The 21,199-nt window shown below is 48.6% G+C and overlaps 1 protein-coding gene across 1 annotated transcript in view; it reads right to left on the minus strand.

Moving 5' to 3' along the window:
• WDR33 (WD repeat domain 33) overlaps positions 1–12,904 on the minus strand; it is a 441,658-nt gene extending 428,754 nt beyond the window's left edge. The window contains 1 exon segment of the mRNA XM_030215962.1: positions 12,682–12,904. The gene's annotated coding sequence lies outside the window, so the exon portion shown is untranslated.
• Positions 12,905–21,199: the final 8,295 nt, after the last annotated feature.

Raw genomic sequence — 21,199 nt, forward strand, 5'->3', positions numbered from 1 at the left:
ACTTTAATGGTCATGTGCTAATGTTGCCATTAGAGCACAATCTTTTTTTTTTTATTACAGCATAAACACTTACCACCACCCACTGTGCAGGTGGTAAGGGCTCATGTGATATGTGTGTGCTAGAAATGTCCACTCTCCACTGCCTCAAAAAAAAAAAAAAAAAAAAATTTTGCGTGCACAGATTTTAAAATTACTACAGAAAGCCTGAGCATGTCCCACGGCACTCCTCTTTTTTTTTTTTTGCTGCGTTAGGCATACGTCAGGCCTAATGCAGCTTAGTAAAAGGGCCCCTGCATTAGCTCGTTTAATAGTTTCTTTATTAAATGGGCCCTCAAACATAGCGGGATATGGCCCACCGAGTACGATTTTCTCCTCAACCTCCCTTCCTGGGGGGGGGGGGGGGGGGAGAGAGAAGTTATGTTCCAGACAGAAGCGTCACTGAAAGGTGCCTGTGTATGATATGCTATCAGTTAGTCCCAGTCCAATCCTAACCCTATTCCACCCGCTCCTCCCAGCACCACTGCCAACAAACTCACCAGGAGGAAGCAGCAGCAACCCATGCTGGCATGTCACTAAAGGCAAACCTGGATATAGAGTGGAGTGTAATATGATCATGTCTGTACAAACAACATCAGGGGTAACTTTATGAATGATTATGTGAGAGACTGCTACACTTTGGGACTGAAAACTGAATAAGAGGGGACTTTATTCTCACAATCAACTCATTGGATAACTTGAAGGAAGTGGCCATGTAGACCACATACCATAGACATAGGCTTAAAACCTTTAGGGAAAAGTTAGGACTTGTTTGGAGGTCTCGGATAGGAAAAGCTTGGGATTATACCAGTGCTTGTCAATCTTTTGTGGCAGTGACCCTATGATCATGGTCAAATAAAACTGTGTGATCCCCAGAGGTACAGAATAATGCTGCACCTATGGAGAGCCCTCCCAAGTCGTGACACTAGACTCTGGGAAGCTCTGAATTATACATTTTACTCACCAGTGCACGGGTTATATAACAGATTAGATGACATTAGTGGCAAAGTCTGGGTGCAGTGGGTAAAGAGTGCGGAAACAAATTTAATCACATTTTCAAACCATTCTTCAGTATGGGTACATATTCACATAGCGCATAAAATTCTGCAGAGTGAATGAAGCCCTACCCTACTGGAAGACTAGAAAGTCTGTAAAAAAAACAAAATATTGGCGGCAATAGCAGGTTATTTTCATTACAGTGACACTAGGGAGATATCAGCAGGTAATGTATGGGATAGAATGAAAACAGCAATAAGAAGGAAATTCACTGCCTTTAGCAACCCTCTCAAAATATTATCCTTTCCTTCTCCATGTATAAAGTTCCATCATACCTTCTTTGTTCTGTATTTTTACTCCCCTCCCTTGAGAAAAGTGTAAACTGTTTTGATATACCACCTATACTGCAAAAACCTAAACTGAACTTGAAGAAAATAATTCAGGAGACTAGAGAGACAACCCTTACATAGGCTCAGGACTTGGCACAGTAGCATACAAAGAAGACCCTGAAAGAACTGAAGAATAAACTGAGAGAGATTTGAAGAGAGCTATTAGAGTTGAAAACTGGAGAGAGTAAAGTGGGTATCTGAATACAGGAATAGAGCCAGAAAGTTATTAACATATAAGCTTAAGGTAAAGTTGAGACTACAACAAAAATTAAAATCATGAATACCAAGTACCAAGTGTTATAGGAAGAAGAAGAAATTAAAATGGACTTTAGATGACATATCAGAATGAAGTGACCACAAGCAAGGTCAACCCCAAGAATTTCTTAATACCTGTCCTAGGCAGTTGCAGGATGGGAAGGAAAGGGAGCGACTAAACAAAGGTGAAATTAGATCTTACCTGCTAATTTTCTTTGCTCTAGACCCTCCAGACCAGTCAAGACGCGTGGGTTATGCACTCCTACCAGCAGAGGGAGACTGAGAAAACATTGAGCTTTGGATACTGTATATATAACCTGTGCAGTACACCCACTAGCCAGTATAACTGTAACAAAGCAGCGAAACTAAAACACTAACCAAAACTATCAACCCTGTACGTGGTCATTGCCAAATGCAAGAACAACTTTTGTTCCTTTTATCTGTTTCACTCACTGTGTTCTGTTTGTGCTTCCACAGGTGGGCTATCCAACCACACCTGATTCAGACTCATACTAACAATCATCTGAAAAAACAAGAGTCTGAATTATGTAAACCACAATCATCAGCTGCCAAGAGATATCCAATCACTAAGTATACCTCCTGGCCTACAGAAAAAACAGGGCGGGCTCTTGACCAGTCTGGAGGGTCTAGAGGAAAGAAAATTAGCAGGTGAGATCTAATTTCACCTTTCTCAGCGACCCTCCAGACCAGTCAAGACGCGTGGGACGTACCAAAGCAGTAAATCTCTGCAGGTGGGACCCCCTTAGGCCAGAGGTCAACACAGCAGCCCCAAAACCTGCCTCCTCTTTAGCATGAGCATCAATCCGATAATGTTTCACAAACGAATGCAGAGAAGACCAGACTGCCGCCCCGACAAATCTCTAGAGGAGGAAGCATACTACTTTCCGCCCAAGAGGCTGCTACTCTCCTGGTGGAATGAACCGAAAAACCCTTAGGTACCGCACAACCCTTCAAGACGCAAGCACCTCCTTCAACCACCGAGCTATCGTTACCGTGGACGCAGCCGCTCCCTTTTTAGAACCGCCAAAAAGAGCGAACAGCCGATCAGATGTTCTGAACTCTCGATTTCTAGACAGATAACACCGCAACTCTCGCTTCACGTCTAACTTCGCCAGTCGACGCTGTTCTGAGTCTCCAGCTATATTCCCTAAGACTGGCAAAGAAATGACCTGATTCACATGAAAGTCGGACACTACCTTGGGCAAAAGCGAGGGCACCGGTCGCAGAGAAACCCTTTCCTTGGAAAAAGACAAAAAGGGCGTCCTACAAGACAAAGCCTGGAGTTCCGAAACTCTGCGCGCTGATGAAATGGCCACCAAAAACACCGTCTTTAAGGACAGATCATTGTCCGTAGCCAAGCCAAAGGTTCAAACGGAGGCCGAATTAACGCCTCCAAACCAGATTCAAATCCCACGGAGGAACCAACCGGCGTTGCGGAGGCCGAAGCAATTCACTCTCTTCAAAAAACGAACCACATCCAGAGACGAAGCCAATGACCTACCCTGAACCTTGCCACGAAAACAAGACAAGGCTGCCACCTGAACCTTCAAAGTAGACAAGGCCAGCCCCTTGTCCAGACCATCCTGCAAAAATTCTAACACATCTGCGAGCGAAGCGTGTATAGCCCTCAAATTCCGAGCCAGGCACCAGTGCTCAAAAAGCCTCCAGACTCGAACGTACGCCAGAGAAGTGGACTGCCTACGGGACCTCAACATCGTAGCAACAACTCTGGAAGAAAACCCTTCTTCCTCAACTTGCGCCTTTCAAGAGCCAAGCCATAAGCGAGAACTGAGCAGGGTCTGGGAGAGTGATGGGACCTTGACACAACAACACTGTCTCTGTCAATGGCAGGGGTTCTGCTACTGCCAGACGCACCAGATCTCCGTACCACGGGCGACGCGGCCAATTTGGAGCTATCAGAATCACCCGACCCAGGTGATGTTCGATGCGTTGAACTACTCGCCCGACTAACGGCCACGGAGGGAACACGTACAGCAACTCCTGAGGCCACGGCAGCAGCAGGGCGTCGATTCCTTCCAACCGCGGGTCCCTTCTGTGACTGAAGAACCGCCGCACTTGCGCATTGCACGCCGTTGCCATGAGATCCATCACTGGAATCCCCACACCGACACAATGCTATTGAAAACCGAACGATGAAGCGCCCATTCCCCAGGGTCTAAAGTATGTCTGCTCAGATAATCGGCATCTACGTTGTCCACCCCGGCCACATGAGCTGCTGACAAGGCCTGAAGATGAAGTTCCGCCCACTGGCACAACTGTGCTGCTTCCTCCGCGACCGCTCGACTCTTTGTGCCCCCTTGCCGATTGATGTAAGCTACGGCCGTGGCATTGTCGCAGAGAACTCTGACAGCCTTGCCTTGAAGCAGCGTCTGTAAAGACTGAAGAGCCAAACGAATGGCCCAAGTCTCCAACCGGTTGATGGACCACTGGGCTTCCTCCTGAGACCACCGTCCTTGTGCCACCTGACCGAGACAATGAGCCCCCCAACCGGACAGGCTGGCATCCGTGGTGAGAACTACCCACTCTGGAGCTTCCTATGGCATTCCCTTTACCAGGTTTCGAGCGTCTAGCCACCAACGGAGGCTGAGACGCGGAAGAGCAGTCAGAGGCAAACGCATCTCCAACCCCTGCGATTGAGGAGACCATCGACTGAGAAGTGCCGACTGCAACTGCCGCATGTGCGCTCTGGCCCAGGGAACCACCTCTATAGTCGCTGCCATCATGCCCAAAACCTGAAGGTAAGCACGCACTGTCGGTCTGTCCCCCGCCAGAAAGCGACGAATCTGATCCTGTAACTTGCGGATCCGAAGAGCCGGCAACGCCACTCGACCGTTGAGCGTCTCGAAGCGCACTCCTAGATACTCGAGAGATTGGGACGGGACGAGATGGCTCTTGCTGTGGTTCACTACCCAACCAAGCGACTCCAGCAAGGCTACCACTTAGCCCGAATCAACCAATCGTCCAGATATGGGTGCACCAAAACGCCCTATCTCCGCAATGCCGCTGCCACTACTACCATGACCTTGGAAAAGGTGCGGGGAGCTGTTGCTAGCCTGAAGGGAAGAGCACAAAACTGAAAATGCTTTCCTAAGACCGCAAAGCGCAGAAAACGCTGATGCGCTGTCCGTATGGGAATGTGAAGATAAGCTTCCGTCAAATCCAGCGACGTCAGACACTCTCCCTGTCGAACCGCGACAATAACGGACCGCAACGTCTCCATGCGAAAAGAGGGAACCTTGAGCGCTGAATTGACTCCCTTGAGATCCAACCCAGGACGCCAGGCATCCTCCTTCTTTGGTACTACAAAATAGATCGAATATCACCCTGAGCATCGCTGCGCGGGAGGAACAGGAACCACTGCTGCCAGGGCGAGAAGACGACGCAACGTGTCTCGAACTGCTGCTCTCGATTCTTGAATGACACGGGGACTCCAGAAACCTCTCGGGAGGCGACTCTTCGAATTCCAGCGCATAACCATCTCGAATCACCTCGAGAACCCACCGATCGGACGTGATTTGGACCCAGCTCTGGTAAAACCCACTCAGCCGAGTCCCTACCCATACCAGAGCCTGGGTCCGCACACCTTCATTGCACATTACGCCCGGAAGACTGGCCTCTCGAGGCAAAGTCACGCCCTCCGCGACGATTCCCTCGAAAGGACTGGGTGCGCTGAAAAAAACCGGCCTCTAAAAGACCCACTAGTCCGTCCCGGCCTATACCGCCGGGCCTCAGTAAAACGACCACAAGCAGACACCCCCCGGTGCCCGACTTGGGTCGTAAATCCAGGAGGCGAGGAACCTTAGCATCACTAAGGCCTTTCACTAAATTGTCCAAATCCTCTCCAAAGAGCATGGTTCCCTTAAAGGGAAGAGAACACAACTTCGCTTTAGAAGCCGCATCCGCGACCCAACCTCTCAGCCATAGGGCCCTACACGCTCCAACTATCATAGCCATATTCTTGGCGCACGCCCTCAACAAATCATAAAGGGCATCAGACAAGAAAGACGAACCCATCTCGAGCTTGGCTAACTCATGGACTCCGGAGGCCCCAACCTCCACTGACTCATCAAGGAGTTTCTCGGCCCAGCGAAAACATACTCGGGCTACCAGGCCCCCACATACAGAGGCCTGGAGCGCGAGCGCCGACAAATCAAAACTACACTTAAGAAAGGCGTCAACCCTCCTATCCTGGGGTCGCGGAGAGTGGCTCCGCCGTCTACCGGGATAGCCGTCGCTCTAGTCACTGCTGTAACCACTGCATCTACCGTAGGGGCCTTAAAGGCATCTTTGTCCTGCTGAGGAAGAGGATAGAGCCACGCCATTGCCTTAGAGACCTTGCATGGAGCATCCGGTGACTTCCACTCCTGGGAAATCATCTCCCGGAGGTCCTTGTTCATAGGAAAGGACCGCGCCTTACTGTGAATACCCTTTACCAAAGGGTCCTGTAGTGTCACCGTGACCTGGTCTATGAGCTCCGCAAGCTCATCCCTATGGAAGATTCTGACAACAGAGGGGTCCTCACCAGGTAAGGCATCAACAAGATCACGAGAGCCTTCAAACCCCTCTACCTCCTCCTCAATACCTAGTGGGTCTTCCGAACCCAGCTGAGACAAACAGTCCCCATCTTCTGACCATTCTAACCTTGGTCATTTAGTCAGCATAGAGCCATGACCCTCCTCCACTTGGGGAGGCCCGGACTTCCAGGCTTGGAACAGGGTCCACACAAATTCCGGAGGAAAACCGACACTTCCTGATCCCTCCGAGGGTACTTTCTGCCCTAAAACGGAGGAAGCTGGCCCCATACTCGGTGCATCTGTGGATCGCGCTTGACTCAAAATGGCGACCGTTCCCGCCGAAACTGTAACCGCCGACATCGCGCCTGCGTGCGATCCCACTGACACTGAAACCGCCGATCCCGTCGGAACTTCCGCGGCCAACACGGGGGAGCCGAAATCGACTGTTTAGGCTCACCACAAAGGCGACACTGACCGCCCGCCATCTCTAACCCCCGCCGCGAACAGGCGCGACATCGAAGCAGCTTGCCGGCCATAATAAAATAAACACACAGTCCGCCTTCGCGCCAAATACTCTGTTACAGCAAATTCACACTGCTCTCCCGCCTAGTGCAAGGAACTGAACTCCCCGTCCGTTCTGCACCAAATAAATAATAAAAGGCTCTTAAAGGCCCAGAACACTGCTGGCAGCTGAAAATTGTGAGGCACTCAAGGCTCCAGTACAGAGAAAGCAGCCGAGGCACAGAGCTGCCACTTATTCAGAAATGGAGAGCAGCATAGGGGGAGGGACCCGCAACACAGGTGTAACACCCCAGGGGAAACACTGGGCCCCACCGGACCCAGGGTCCCGAAGCACACTTTTTTTTTTTTTTTATCCACGTACAGGGAGCCACAGAATGAACCAATTTGAAACAAACCACCCAATTATTATCTCCTATGAGCAAAACTACCTCACCAGACCAGTGAAGACTGCACAGGCTGTCCTTCTACCTCTGCTGAGACTGTGGCTAGTGGGTGTACTGCACAGGTTATATATACAGTATCCAAAGCTCAGTGTTTTCTCAGTCTCCCTCTGCTGGTAGGAGTGCATAACCCACGCATCTTGACCGATCTGGAGGGTCGCTGAGGAATATCTGAAATTGAGGTCTTTATTAAAAGTAGGCAAGGCACCAGGATTAGATGGCATAGCGGCTCAATTTTATACGAAATTTAGGGAGGCTGTGGGGAAACTGATGGGTGTACTTAATGAGATACTAAGCAATGGGCAAAACATGAGAGTCCATGTGGACAGCAGGGATTACCGTACTCCCAAAATCAGGAAAAGGCCCCAGTATGTGCAGTTTTTATAGGCCAATCTTGCTTATTAATTTAGATGCAAAATTACTTGCAAACATTTTAGCAGACAATGATCACGAATTTGGTCCATGCTGACTAGTCGGGCTTTATCCCAGATAGGCGAGCAAGCAATAACATTTGCAATCTTCTTAATCTGGCATGGGTGGAGGCAGAGTTATCTATCAAAGCTTTTGGCAACAGATACCAAAAAGATGTTTGGCAGGCTAGAGTGGTGTTCCTATTTTGTGTACTGTGGAAAGCAGGAAAAGGGAAAAATTGTACAGCATGAATTAAAGCTTTATATCAACAACCCCAAGCAACAAACAAAATGGTGAACACTGTACGAACTACACAGGAATAATATATTGTAGAGGAATATATTCGAGTTATTCCCAAGTTTTCCACGTCATCACTGTGACCCCTGACGCAGGTGCTAGTCACCGAAACACGGCCCGTGTTGGGTCTTTTTGTCAAGGCTCATTCATTAAAGAACTGTGTTCCATTTTTAAAGGCCCGTGGTGCTGTTTTTTTTGTTTGGACTTTAGTTTGTACTTCGTTCCCTCTCTTTGTTATATCTCTTTGAACAATGGCAGAAGGGTGCAAGGATGAGATATGTTTAAGACCTGTGGAGACAAGGAGAACTTGCTTGCAGTTGGTTGGTGGGTTGAAGGAGGTGTCATCACATAGATATTACAGTTTATATCAACAAAGGTGTTAGGTCATGGAGTTCGACGAAGAGTCATGGAGAACAAAAATATAGCAAAGTAAGATGTGCAAATCTTTTTTGTTGCTGAACAGGATTGGGGACAGAGGGAGAAGAGAGGGTGATAAAAAGTGAATGTATAACGAGGATAACTGAAGGGTTGAATCCAAATCTGTAAAACCTGTGTCTGAAGTTAAAATTATATTCGGTTAGGGTGGCTTGGAACTAACTGTTGGATATTGCTGTATGCAACTAAAGTTGTGATGTCTACCTTTGATAAAGAATTACAAAGATAAGAAAGAAGACACTGCAAGGAAGAGAAAGTTGAGAAGAAACCAAGAAGGGTGGGGGAAGTTTTAAACCACCAAGGTAGTGAAAGAATGCATTTTTATTCAGTTTAAGTACTCTAGAAGTCATATTCCAGCATTAAATTATTAGTTGAAAGGCTCCATCAAAAATTGGGGTTACAGTCATACGCTCACTGCCCTGATCTTCTCACACACACATCCTCCAGTCACTCACTCTTATTCTCTCCTATACCATCCTTAGTACACTCCTTTATCATATACACTGAATCATGACCCTCTTTTTTTTATTCTTTTCATCCCAAAGGAAGTTGCAAAGAATTATACAAAGGGGGTCGACAATGATTTTTTTAGGGTAAAAAATGACACCAAAAATGTAACAGAATGGGATGAAACTTGGCAATGAGGCAAAAACATCAATTCCAAAATGGGCCAAATTGGTCTGGGGTTTCAGTAAGAAAAGAAAAAAAAAAAAAAGACAGACTCACTGCATTACTATGGGGGGAGTTTCAGCTTCTGGAAGCAATGCTGATGGAGCCCATTCAAAGTGAATAGGCTTTGTCGGCATTAGTGCAACAGGACCGCTAGCGCAGCTTGATAAAAGATGCCCTTATATTTCACCTTTTATTCAACAGAGTGTGTAAGTGGCTAACAATTTACATAAACTTAAAATTAAGACATACATCCACATAATTATTGGAAAGAAAACGTCTGCCAAACACCAACATAAAATTAAAATTACAAAATAATACATAAAAATCAGAACTATAAAAATCACTTTCTAGCATGTCTTATCTGCCCAATTTATTTATTTGAGAAAACAGATCTTAGTGACTGATGCTGGGAAGAGGAAGGGAGCAGGGGAAATTTCTGAGGAATGAAAGAGAAAAGCAAGGTGGGCAGAGTGATAAGTGAAGAAGGATCAAAATGAGGTGTAGGGGAGAATATGGAGAATAATGAACAGAGGAGAGGATTGCAAGGTGGGGGGTGGTGGCTGTTTTCTTTTTAAAACATTACAAGGGCAGATTCCTTGTTATGTGCTGGTTCATTTTAGTTTTATGTCACCTTATAGAATTAGGTGGTGTGATACTAATAACTTCTTTACCTTTCCTTCAGTAAGGGTAAGAAGAGATTAGCACTTTTTGATAAATCGTTAGCAGTTCAAGCAGCTTGATTATGGAAAGACATCGCTGGAGTGGTCTCCTTTTCAACAATCATCTTTTGCTCAGGAAGAACATAAATCTTATTATTAAAAAATATATGTATTGTACTCAGTTTTCTAATTATGATTGATTATAATTCCTAGAGGTCTGTTCTGAAAACAGGAGAGATAGCTGGCCAGACCCAAAGGAGGGAGAGCTCAGATACCTGACTGCGGAGGACAGGGAGCCTCAAAACAAAGCAACCAAACCTGCGAGCTACTTCTTCCACATTCTCGTTCTTTATTGTTGGGTACCATTTTTATTCGATTCCACTTATATTTTCAAACATGCTGGCTTGTGCAGCATACTGACTACAAACCGAGGAAGTGAAATAAAGGAATAACTTTTCATAGGTAGTCATTTGCTATAAATTGTAATCAGTGTGTCATTTGAAGGGACTGGTTATAGGGACCCACAGAGAGGGGGCACTGGAAATGTGAGAAGGGTGCTGCTGGAGTGGACCCACGGAAAGGAAGGAGGCTGCTGGACTCAAAGGGGGAGCTGGAGAGAAGGGAGAAAGGCGCTGGACCATTGGGGGGAGGGAGGGCTGGCTAGAGGGAAGGGGGAGAGAGGCGCTGGACCCATGGGGGGTAGGGCTGGAGGGAAAGGAGAGGTGCTGGACATGCAGGGGAGGAAGGGACACACAGGGGCAATGCCAGACATCGGGGAGAATAGGACCGCAGAAGGAAGATGCTGGACTTGTGAGGGGGGATAGGGACACAGAGGAGTGATGCTGGACATAGGTGGAGGACAGGCTTGGGGCTCTGGCTAGTGGGCAGATATCCTAGTTGCACCCCACCCCCCAACATCATCTCTGGCACACGTGATCTTTATATTTTGCACTGTATAGGAGGAAATGCATATCTTTCTATTTCTGTGGTGTGGCTTCTTGTGGTTTTAGGTTAATATACGTTTATCATTTTTCATCAGCTATTATTTATTTGGCATTGTGTTCTGTGTATGTGTGACCGAGGTATTCTGTTAGCATGAATTTTCTATGTAGTATTCTACAGTAATTTGGCTTGTTCAGTTTTCCTTATAGTGGAGGGGAGACAGGGATTTTGTTGACCCTTGTTCTGTATTGTTTGCGATTTATAAAACGACAGCTGTACAGAATATTGTTTCTTTTTATACTTTAATAAAATTATTTAATATAAAACCAGAACGAGGCATGTGCAGATGGGATCCGACAGAGCTTGCAGGGATGGAGCCAGAGTTCGCTGGGATGGGGCCAGAGCTCGCAGGTCCAGGGCCAAATTTTGTCGCTGCATCATTCTCAGGCACTCATGCATCTTCTCACACATTTGTCCCCATTTTCATACCTTGGTTTATGCTGTACCTCCTGTGCTATATTATACACAGCAATTAGCAAGTTCAAACCTTGTGAGTGGGCACCTCCTGCCAAACTTGGGCATTAAGGCTCGAATCTGCTAGTGGTTGTGCTGGCATGGGGAGACTACACAAAGCTGCAGTAGTAAACAGACTTCTACCACTTTTACTCTACTGTCTGGACTGTGAGGAAGTCATGGACGTATTTGAAACTTCTTGTTAGACCCCATTTCCCTCCCCCACACTGAAGTTAGAGGCTAGTTTCACACTTTTACATGGGAGAGCACAAAAGACTCAATGCAGGTGACTTGGCAAGTCTACCTTGAATCAATACAGAGATGTGATTCTTAACCAGACCCTCAGGACACACCCAGCGAGTTTTACAGGATCAATATGCAAAATATTTTCACAGTATGTAGGTAGTACATGTAAATTTATATCACGCATATTCATTGTGGATATCCTGAAAACCTGACTGGGTGTGTCCCATGAATTGGGTTGAGAACCCCTGATATGGAACATTCAGGTACAGATTTCACACAGATTGTTTTAACTGTGTAATTTTTTTCTGGAACTACATATCTCTTTTTGTGTATATAAAATAACCTAACAGGATGTTATGTAGAATTACTCAGTCTGTTACAAAGTAGATTTTACATTATGTTATTGTATAGGGAACAACCACTGTATAATTTGGACAGTGCATGCACTACTAGAAACACCTGTCATTTGTATATATTTTAACAAAATAAAGTTCTAGCACAATATGCTACCTCATGTTCCCTTAAATCTGTTTTGAAGTACATAAATGGTTAGCTATAATGAATATGACCACAGTAATATTATGAAACTTCACATGTTGTACTCCCTCTGCGTATTAAACTTAGGGATTGGAAAAAAAAATGGGCTACCTTATCTAGAATAACGACGTATCTTCTAAAAGTCTAGCTTGAAAAAGAAAATAAGTAGCCTCTCCGCATTCAGGACTCCTCCTCCTATCCTTGTCTAAATCCAGCGCCCATACATGAGGAGGAATGAAAGACGAAGGGCCATCACCCCGATCCTCAGTCTAGCATCATTCTTCAACTTTTCATCAAAGATAGCACGTACATAAGTCACACCGTACAATAATAACCCTTTATAAATCTGATGATGCCTCCCTGACACTGTTCGGAAACAGAGTGGAAATGATTAGCGCGCCAACTGAGCAGAACCAATGGTATGCTCCGAATCCAGCTGCCTAGGGCTCACGTCCAATGACCCGGATATTAACATTAAACTTCCTCTACACATTAGCTAAGCAAACCTTAATTCAGCCCAAGGCCCGAGCCCTGCGGCCCAGTCTACCTCCCACGATTCTCACCTCCTAGCAGAATTATCCCCTGTGACCGAGACCCAGCTCTATCGCTCTTTGCTCCAGATTGTGCAGATCTCACTTGGCTGTTATTGCCTAGGCATCTCCTGTCCCACTCTTCGGGTGCTTCCTCTCTCACAATCTCACTCACACCGGTTAGGGCTGTAATGGCGGCTCCTCCGGTCCCGCAGTGCAGCCGCTACTGTTTTCAGAACACTCACCGCTCAGCTCTACGCGTACTGAAGTACACAGCCTACGCCAAAACAAAACCGAAGCCACCTGCTCTTTCTTCGGGTGCTTGATTCTTCTCCACCCTAAGTCACCAGGAAAATGCTGCGTCTCAATAACTACCGCTCGTCGTCATGTTCCCCTGCACCATCAGCGCCCTCTCTCAATCAACGCCTGACGTCATGACGCAACACGTAACGTGTAGTTGCTACGTAAGGGGAGGGCTACAATCTCTAGTAGTCAGGGGGCCGGCCAAGGGGATTACTTATGCGAAAAAGACGAAAAATGTCTTCCTTGCTGGGACGGTGTAAAAACCGGATACAGCGGGATCCTCAGGATCTTCCCGGATTCGATGGAGGATCCCGAGGATCCCGCAGATCTGGCTTTTACACCGTCCCGCTCCCACTGGCAGGATCAGTCGAGCTGGGTGCAGGCCAGGGCCGGACTTACTCTGATAAGCCGAGGATCTCTGAGTATTATTTCATTTTCTTGCACACCGAAGACTAGTCAGCAGGCCCAGTTGCAGAAAGCTTCAACTTAAACAGTAGCCAGTAGGGTTGCCAATTGGCTGGTTCTGAGTCAGCATTGGCGGTTTTCCAACGGTCAGACTGACTGTCGGCAGACCCCCAAAAACCGCCACTACAGAAGCTGGGTGGTGGTTTTTTTTTTTTTTTTTTTTATAATCATTGACCTGACCTCTCTTTCCCTTCCTGTGGATAGAAATTCCATGTGTGAAGGGAATGAGTATTCTTCTAGGGCTGTACTACCACCCGCTGGGACAGAAGGGACAGATGAAGAAATGTTTACAGAGATTAGGAAAGCTGGCAAATTGGCCAACACTATAATAATGGGTGATTTCAATTACCCCAATATTAACTGGATAAATGTTACATCATGGAGTACCAGGGAGATAAAATTTCTGGATATAATAAACGATTGCTTCTTGGAGCAACTTGTCCAGGAACCAACAAGAGGGGGAGCCATTTTGGATCTGGTCATTGGTAGCATGCAGGGCATAGTGTGAGAGGTGGCGGTGTTGGGTCCCCTGGGAAACAGTGATCATCAAGTTTGAGCTACTATCTGGGATGACCCGCAAAGGGAATCTATTGTAGCTGTATTTAATATTCGAAAGAATGACTATAATAAAATTAGGGAAATGGTGAAAAAGAGGCTAAAAAGATCGGCTGCCAAGGTTAGAACACTAAATCAGGGTGGACAGTATTCAAAACACCATTTTGGAAGCCTAGACCAGATGCATTCTATGTATTTGTAAAGCTGGAAAGAAGAGAAAATGACAGCCACCATGATTAAAAGATGAAGTAAAAGAGGCTATAACAGCCAAAAGATTGTGGAGGAGTAGCCTAGTGGTTAGTACAGCAGAATTTGCTCCTGAGGAACTGGGTTTAGTTCTCACTGCAGCCCCTTGTGATTCTGGGTAAGCCACCTAACCCTCTATTGCCCCAGGTACAAATAAGTACCTGCATATACTTTGTAAACCGCATTGAATGTAGTTGCAAAAAACAGAAAGGCGGTACATCAAATCCCATTCCCTTTCCTTCAAAGAATGGAAAAAGGACCCAAATGAAGAAATTAAGAAGCAACATAAACACTGGGAAGTCAGATGCAAAGCATTAATAAAGAAGGCTTGAAGATAAACTTGCCGCACAGGCTAAAACTCACAGTAACAACTTTTTCAAGTACATCAGAAGCAGAAAGCCTGTCAGGGAATTCATGGGACTGTTAGATCATGAAGGAGCAAAAGGGGCACTCAGGAAGGATAAGGCCATAGTGGAGAAACTGAATGAATTCTTTGTTTCGGTCTTTACAGAAGAAGATGTAAGAGATCTGCCTGTACTGGAAGTGGTTTTCAAGGGTGATGATGCGGAGGAACTGAAAAAAATATCAATGAACCTGGAAGACGTACTGAGCCAAATTGACAAATTAAAGCATAGTAAATCACCTGGCCCAGATGGCATACATAAAAGGATACTCAAAGAACTCAAGCATGAAATTGCTGTTCTGCTGTTAGTAATATGTAACCTGTTGTTAAAATCGTTTGTAGTACCTGAAGATTGGAGGGTGACATGGATTTCAAAGCATTTTGGGAGGCTAAGTTCCATAGGTTTCTATGGAACTTTGGGAGGCTAAGTGCTTTGAAAATGAGCCTGCAAGTGACCCTGATTTTTAAAAAGGGTTCAAACATTAAATTACTGGCCAAGATCTTAGCTGATAGGATAGCGATCCACCTAACAGAATTGATGGGACCTGCACAGGTAGATTCGTTCCTAAATGTCACTCCGTCTTACATATACACAAAGTGCTTTATCTATGGCTCAATGTAGTTATCATAAAGTTCCAGCGATAGTAGTTAGCCTGGACGCTGCCTAAGGCGTTCACCGAGTGGGGTGGGGGGTTTTGTTCCAAGTGCTGGAGTGGGCGGGGTTCCAGATGGCTTTATGGGGGCGCTGAAAGCTTTATATAGCGGGATGGAAGCACACATTGCGGTTGATGGGGGGCAGTCGAGGAATTTTGAAGTGCATCAGGGAACCAGGCAGGGCTATCCGCTGTCCCTATATTGTTTTGATATAGCTTTAGAACCATTAATTCGGATGCTAAACTAGAGTGATACGGGTTGAGGGAGTGAATGTAGGGGACCAGGAGGTGTAAAGCGCTTGCGTACGCTGATGATATCCTTGCTCTTCTAACTGACCCTCACTCCTCCCTTAACGGTGCTTTGGATTAATTCAGGAATATGGGGCTTTGTCAGGATTTACCCTTAATCCTCACCAATCCTGTGTGATGGCGTTAGATGACAGGATGAGAAGTTCATGGGAGGGGGAGTTTCCACTTAGATGGGTAGACTCAATGTTAAAATATTTAGGGACATCTCTCTCCATGGATATGGCTGACCTATATAATGTGAATATCAATCCACTGTTAGATCTAACTAGGAATAAGTTGGCAAAGTGGAAAGCCCTCCCGCTTACGGTATGGGGCCGGATTGCATTATTTAATATGCTTTTGGCCCCTAAGTGGATGTATACCAAGTTTTTTACAGCACCATATGCCTGGAATAGACTTCCTGAGCCAGTACGTCATGCCCATCTCTGGCCGTCTTCAAATCTATGCTAAAAGCCTACCTTTTTGACGCTGCTTTTAACTCCTAACCCTTATTCACTTGTTCAGAACCCTTATTTTATCATCCTCACTTTAATATTCCTTATCTCTTGTTTGTCCTGTATGTCTGTCCTAATTAGATTGTAAGCTCTGTCGAGCAGGGACTGTCGCTTCATGTTCAAGTGTACAGCGCTGCGTACGACTAGTAGCACTTTAGAAATGATAAGTAGTAGTAGTAAGTGGATGTATGTGTTTCAACAACTTCCCCTTTCCATATCATCATGCTGATCAATCCATAGACTGGGGGTTGTGTCCATCTACCAGCAGGTGGAGATAGAGAGCAATCCTTTTGCCTCCCTATATGTGGTCATGTGCTGCCGGAAACTCCTCAGTATGTTCTCTATCTCAGCAGGTGGTGGTCACACACAGCAGCAGCTCTGGCTAGGTCTCCACCCTAATTCTTAGGTTTTGTTGAGTACCTGGGGTTGAGGGCTCTTCTTGAACAAGTGCAAACCTGGTGGTACCAGGTCACTTCTTTCTCCCCCCCCCCTCCCGCTGGCTCCGATTTAAAAAAAAAAAATTTGGACGTCCTTTAAGGCGTTTATTTCAACGTTATACTCAGCGTTTATTGCAGCTGCTCACATGGACACCGTTTCGTTACAGCTCGGAGCGAGAAGCAGGTATTTTACCTTTGTAGCGGGCAGGGGGTTCCCCGTTCCGGTCTCCACGTGGCTTATGGCGTCGGAGGGCGAGGCGCGAGGACGCGTCCCCTGCCCGTGTGCGCGTCTAGCGGGGATGCGGGGGTTTCAAAGCTGAATCGCCTTTTTGGGAGTCAGTTTGGGAGTCCGGTCAGTGTCCCCGGTTCTTCCTCCGGTGCGGCGGTTTTTCCCGCAATAAGCGCCTATCCCCCGCTGCTCCCCCCCCCCCCCCATTTTGGCCAGCCACTCCTGCTCGGACGGCTTCTTCTTGGGCCGCCCTCGAGGTGGGAGACGTATAATGCTATGGACGCCCTTGATTCGAGGCAACGGCAGGAGAAAGCGGCAAAGTTAAGCGCCGTTCTTCCCGCGCGGCTCCTAGGAGTTTCGCGCCGGACCGCCATTTTGGAATGCGCAGCATGTTTCTCCCCCGCTCTTGCGAGCGCCAGTTGAGGGTGCGTCTAGGGCCGTGGCCCAGGCTGCAGCAGTGCTACAGTCTGGGGGGTTTCTCTCCCTGAGTTCATTTTGCTGCTGCATCAGGCTTTTTCTTATGCAAAACGCTGCCCCTGCTCCCCTGTCTGATAAAGGGGTTGAGGCCTCCAGAAGCAAACACCCTTGGGTGGATTTCCAGGCCCAGAGGACTCTGTCTCCTCTGATGTAGATGAGGGCAGCGTATCTGAGTTCTCCAACGGTCCTTTGGGGATTCCTTGGAGGAGACGGATTCCCGCTCGGATGGAGCGGATGACCATCTGCAGCGCAGATCTTTCGCTCAGAGGATTTGCCCAACCTGTTAGTGCAGGCCATGAGCATTTGAAGATTTCCTCTCCGGAGGACGTCTCTCCCTCAGCCTCTGCTGGCTCTGCCATTATGCTGGGGACGAAGCGCCCGCCTAGAACCTTCCACGTGCATGAAGCCATGCACACCTTGATTTCGGCTCAATGGGATTTCCCAGAAGCGAGCCTTAAAGTGGCTAGGGCTATGTCCGCCTCTCTCCTCTGCCTGAAGGTGAACGGGAGGCCTTTCTTTGGCCTACCGTGGATTCTTTAATCACTGCGGTGACTAAGGAAAAACGGTGTTGCCAGTGGAAGGTGGGCAAGGCCTTAAAGGACGCCCAAGACAGAAGATTGGAGGCGGCTTTAAAGTCGTCCTTCGAGGCGGCTGCTTTAAGTTTGCAGGCCTCAGTTTGCGGCTCCTACGTGGCCAGGGCATGCCTGACTTGTGCAGCGGGCTTCCCCCTCGGATCCTTCCTTGAGGGCTGATTGGGCCGGCCCTGGAATCGGGCTTGGCCTACTTGGCAGACTTGCTGTATGATGTCTTGAGAGCCTCGGCTAAAGGTATGGCTCAGACAGTCTCTGCACGGCGCTGGCTTTGGCTGAAGCATTGGTCTGCTGACCACGCCTCTAAGTCTCGCCTGCTAAGTTGCCTTTTAAAGGCAAGCTGCTCTTTGGGGTCGAGCTGGACAAGATTGTGACCGATCTCGGCACGTCTAAGGGCAAGAGGTTACTGGAGGTCAGGGCTCGGGCCAGTGGTGCCCGCCCCGGTTCCTCCAAAGGACGGTTTCAGGAAGCCCGTCGGTATCGCCCGGGCAAGTCGGGCTCCTCTGCCCCCTTTTTCCTTCAAAGGAACTTCTCCCCCAAGCAGCATTCCTTTCGCAGAGACGCCGTCCTGGAGGTGCGTCCTCCGGTCCTTCCCCAGGGTCTCGTACCCAATGACGGGGCCCTGGTCCATTGCCCAGAGCAGATTGGAGGACGCCTATCCTCGTTTCGGGCGAGTGGACCAGGGTAACTTCAGACGCTTGGGTGCTGGAAGTCATCAGAGACAGCTACAAGCTAGAGTTCTGCCGACCCTTAAAAGACGGGTTTGTGCACTGTCCCTGCAAGTCTCCGGTCAAAGCTGTGGCAGTGCAGCAGACTTTGGACAATCTGATCCGCCTGGCTGGGGTCGTTCCGGTGCCAGAAGATCAGCTTGGCAAGGGACGTTACTCCATTTACTTTGTGGTACCAAGAAAGGAGGTTCTGTACGGCCTATCCTCGACCTCAAAGGGGTCAATCGGGCCTTAAAAGTTCGTTCCTTCCGAATGGAGACTCTCCACTCTGTTATAGCGGCAGTGAAGGCAGGGGAGTTCCTGGCATCCTTGGACATCAAGGAAGCTTACTTGCATATTCCCATCTGGCCTCCTCATCAACGCTTTATGCGTTTTGCGGTCCTGGGCCGCACTTCCAGTTCAGAGCCCTCCCGTTCGGGTTGGCTACTGCTCCGCGGACCTTCTCCAAAGTAATGGTGGTCATCGCGGCCTTCCTACGCAAGGAAAGAGTACAAGTCCATCCTTATCTGGTTGATCCGAGCCCCCTCTTATGCAGAGTGCGGCAGAGCTTCAGACCAGGTGATTGCTCTTTTGAGCTCCCTGGGGTGGATCATCAACTGGGAGAAAAGCCAGCTGCGCCCGACTCAGTCCCTGGAGTATCTGGGAGTTCGTTTCGACACCCAAGTGGGCAGAGTGTTCCTGCCAGAACAATCGGATTGTCAAGCTTCAGGCTCAGGTGGACCAGTTCCTAGTAGCCTCTCCTCTTCGGGCTTGGGGACTATGTGCAGCTGTTGGGCTCTATGACGGCCATGATGGAAGTAGTGCCCTGGGCCAGGGCCCATATGAGACCTCTACAGCACTCTCTGCTGCAGCGATGGACTCCAGTGTCGGAGGATTACGCTGTGCGCCTTCCCTTGGATCCAGCGGTGCGCAAGGCGCTGAGCTGGTTGCTGAGGCCAGACAAGCTGTCCGCAGGAATGCCTCTTTTGACCCCGGAGTGGGTTGTTGTCACGACGGACGCTTCTTTGACGGGCTGGGGAGCCCACTGCTTGGGAAGGACAGCGCAGGGGCTCTGGTCTCCTGCAAAGGCAAAGTGGTCTATCAACCTCCTGGAACTCAGAGCCATTCGGTTGGCGCTTTTGGAGTTTCTCCTGGTACTGGCGGGGAAGCCAGTACGGGTCCTGTCGGACAATGCCATGGCTGTGGCCTATGTCAATCGCCAGGGAGGTACCAAGAGCACCCCTCTAGCCAAGGAGGCCATGAATTTATGCCAGTGGGCGGAAGCGAACCTGGAACAGCTGTCGGCGGCCACATTGCGGGAGTCATGAATGTCAAGGCGGACTTTCTCAGTCGCCATATCTTGGATCCCGGAGAGTGGCAGCTATCTGCTCAGGCGTTCTTGGACCATCACGAAGCGCTGGGGCCAGCTGAGCCTAGATCTGATGGCGTCATCGGCCAATTGCCAGTGCCGTGCTTTTTCAGCAGAGGACGGGACCCTCGATCTCTGGGAGTAGATGCTCTTCTCCAACAGTGGCCGACACAGGAGCTTCTCTATGTGTTCCCGCCCTGGCCCATGTTGGGCAGGGTGCTAGACCGGGTGGCAAAGCATCCAGGCCGGGTAATCCTGGTGGGTCCGGACTGGCCCAGACGTCCCTGGTATGCGGACTTGATCAGGCTCTCAGTGGACGGCCCTCTGCTGCTGCCAGCGGAGCGGGGCCTGTTTGCATCAGGGTCCCGTGGTGATGGAGATCCCTCCCCTTTGGTCTTATGGCCTGGCTATTGAGCGGCAGCGTCTGAGGAAGAAGGGCTTCTCAGACAAGGTCATCGCCACTATGCTGAGAGTGAGGAAGCGCTCTACTTCTACTGCTTACGCCAGGGTTTGGCGTACCTTTGCATCGTGGTGTGAGGCAGGTTCTCTTTCTCCCTTCACTGCTCAATTTCTTCAGTGTGGCGTCCTGCAAGAAGGTCTGGAGAAAGGCCTTTCGCTCAGTTCCCTTAAAGTCCAGGTAGCGGCTCTGTCGCCTGAAGGGTTGCTTCCCTGGCCTCGCAGCCAGATGTGGTGCGCTTTCTCAAGGGAGTTTATCACCTACGCCCTCCTCTGCACTCGGTGGTGCCTGCGTGGAATCTCAATCTAGTGCTAAGAGCCTTGCAGAAGCCGCCTTTTGAAACCCTTGTCGAGGGCAATCTCTGAAGACCTGACGTTGAAAGCAGTCTTTTGGGGCTATCACTTCAGCCAGACGAGTTTCCGAGCTCCAGGCGCTATCATGGCGAGAGCCCTTCCTGCAGTTCACTGAGGCGGAGTGTCTATTCGCACAGTGCCTTCTTTCCTGCCCAAGATTGTTTCTCGTTTCCATGTGAATCAGCAGCTCTGTCTACCCTCCTTTCGTAGGGAGACTACCCAGAGGAGTACTCTGCTCTCAAATATCTAGATGTGAGGACGAGTCATCATCAGATACTTGGAAGTGACCAATGATTTCCGGAAGTCGGATCATCTGTTTGTGCTGTTCGCAGGTCCTCGTAAGGGTCTGCAGGCATCCAAGCCTACAGTGGCACGATGGGTCAAGGAAACCATTGCAGCGGCTTATGTGGCCGCGGGGAAGGTGCCGCCTATCCAGCTGAAGGCTCACTCCACTAGAGCACAGGCGGCCTCGAGGGCAGAGGCCGGGTCCGTCTCCTTGGAAGAGATTTGTAAGGCGGCAACTTGGGCATCGGCTCATACCTTCTGCAGTCATTACCGCTTGACTGTGGCTGCTCGGGCGGAGGCCCGGTTTGGAGCTTCAGTGTTGTGGTCAGGGATTTCTATGTCCCACCCTGGGTGAGTACTGCTTCAGTACATCCCACCAGTCTATGGATTGATCAGCATGATGATATGGAAGGTAAAATTATGTATCATAC

The sequence above is a fragment of the Microcaecilia unicolor genome, chromosome 10 (genome assembly GCF_901765095.1).
Source record: "Microcaecilia unicolor chromosome 10, aMicUni1.1, whole genome shotgun sequence".
Lineage (NCBI taxonomy): Eukaryota > Metazoa > Chordata > Amphibia > Gymnophiona > Siphonopidae > Microcaecilia > Microcaecilia unicolor.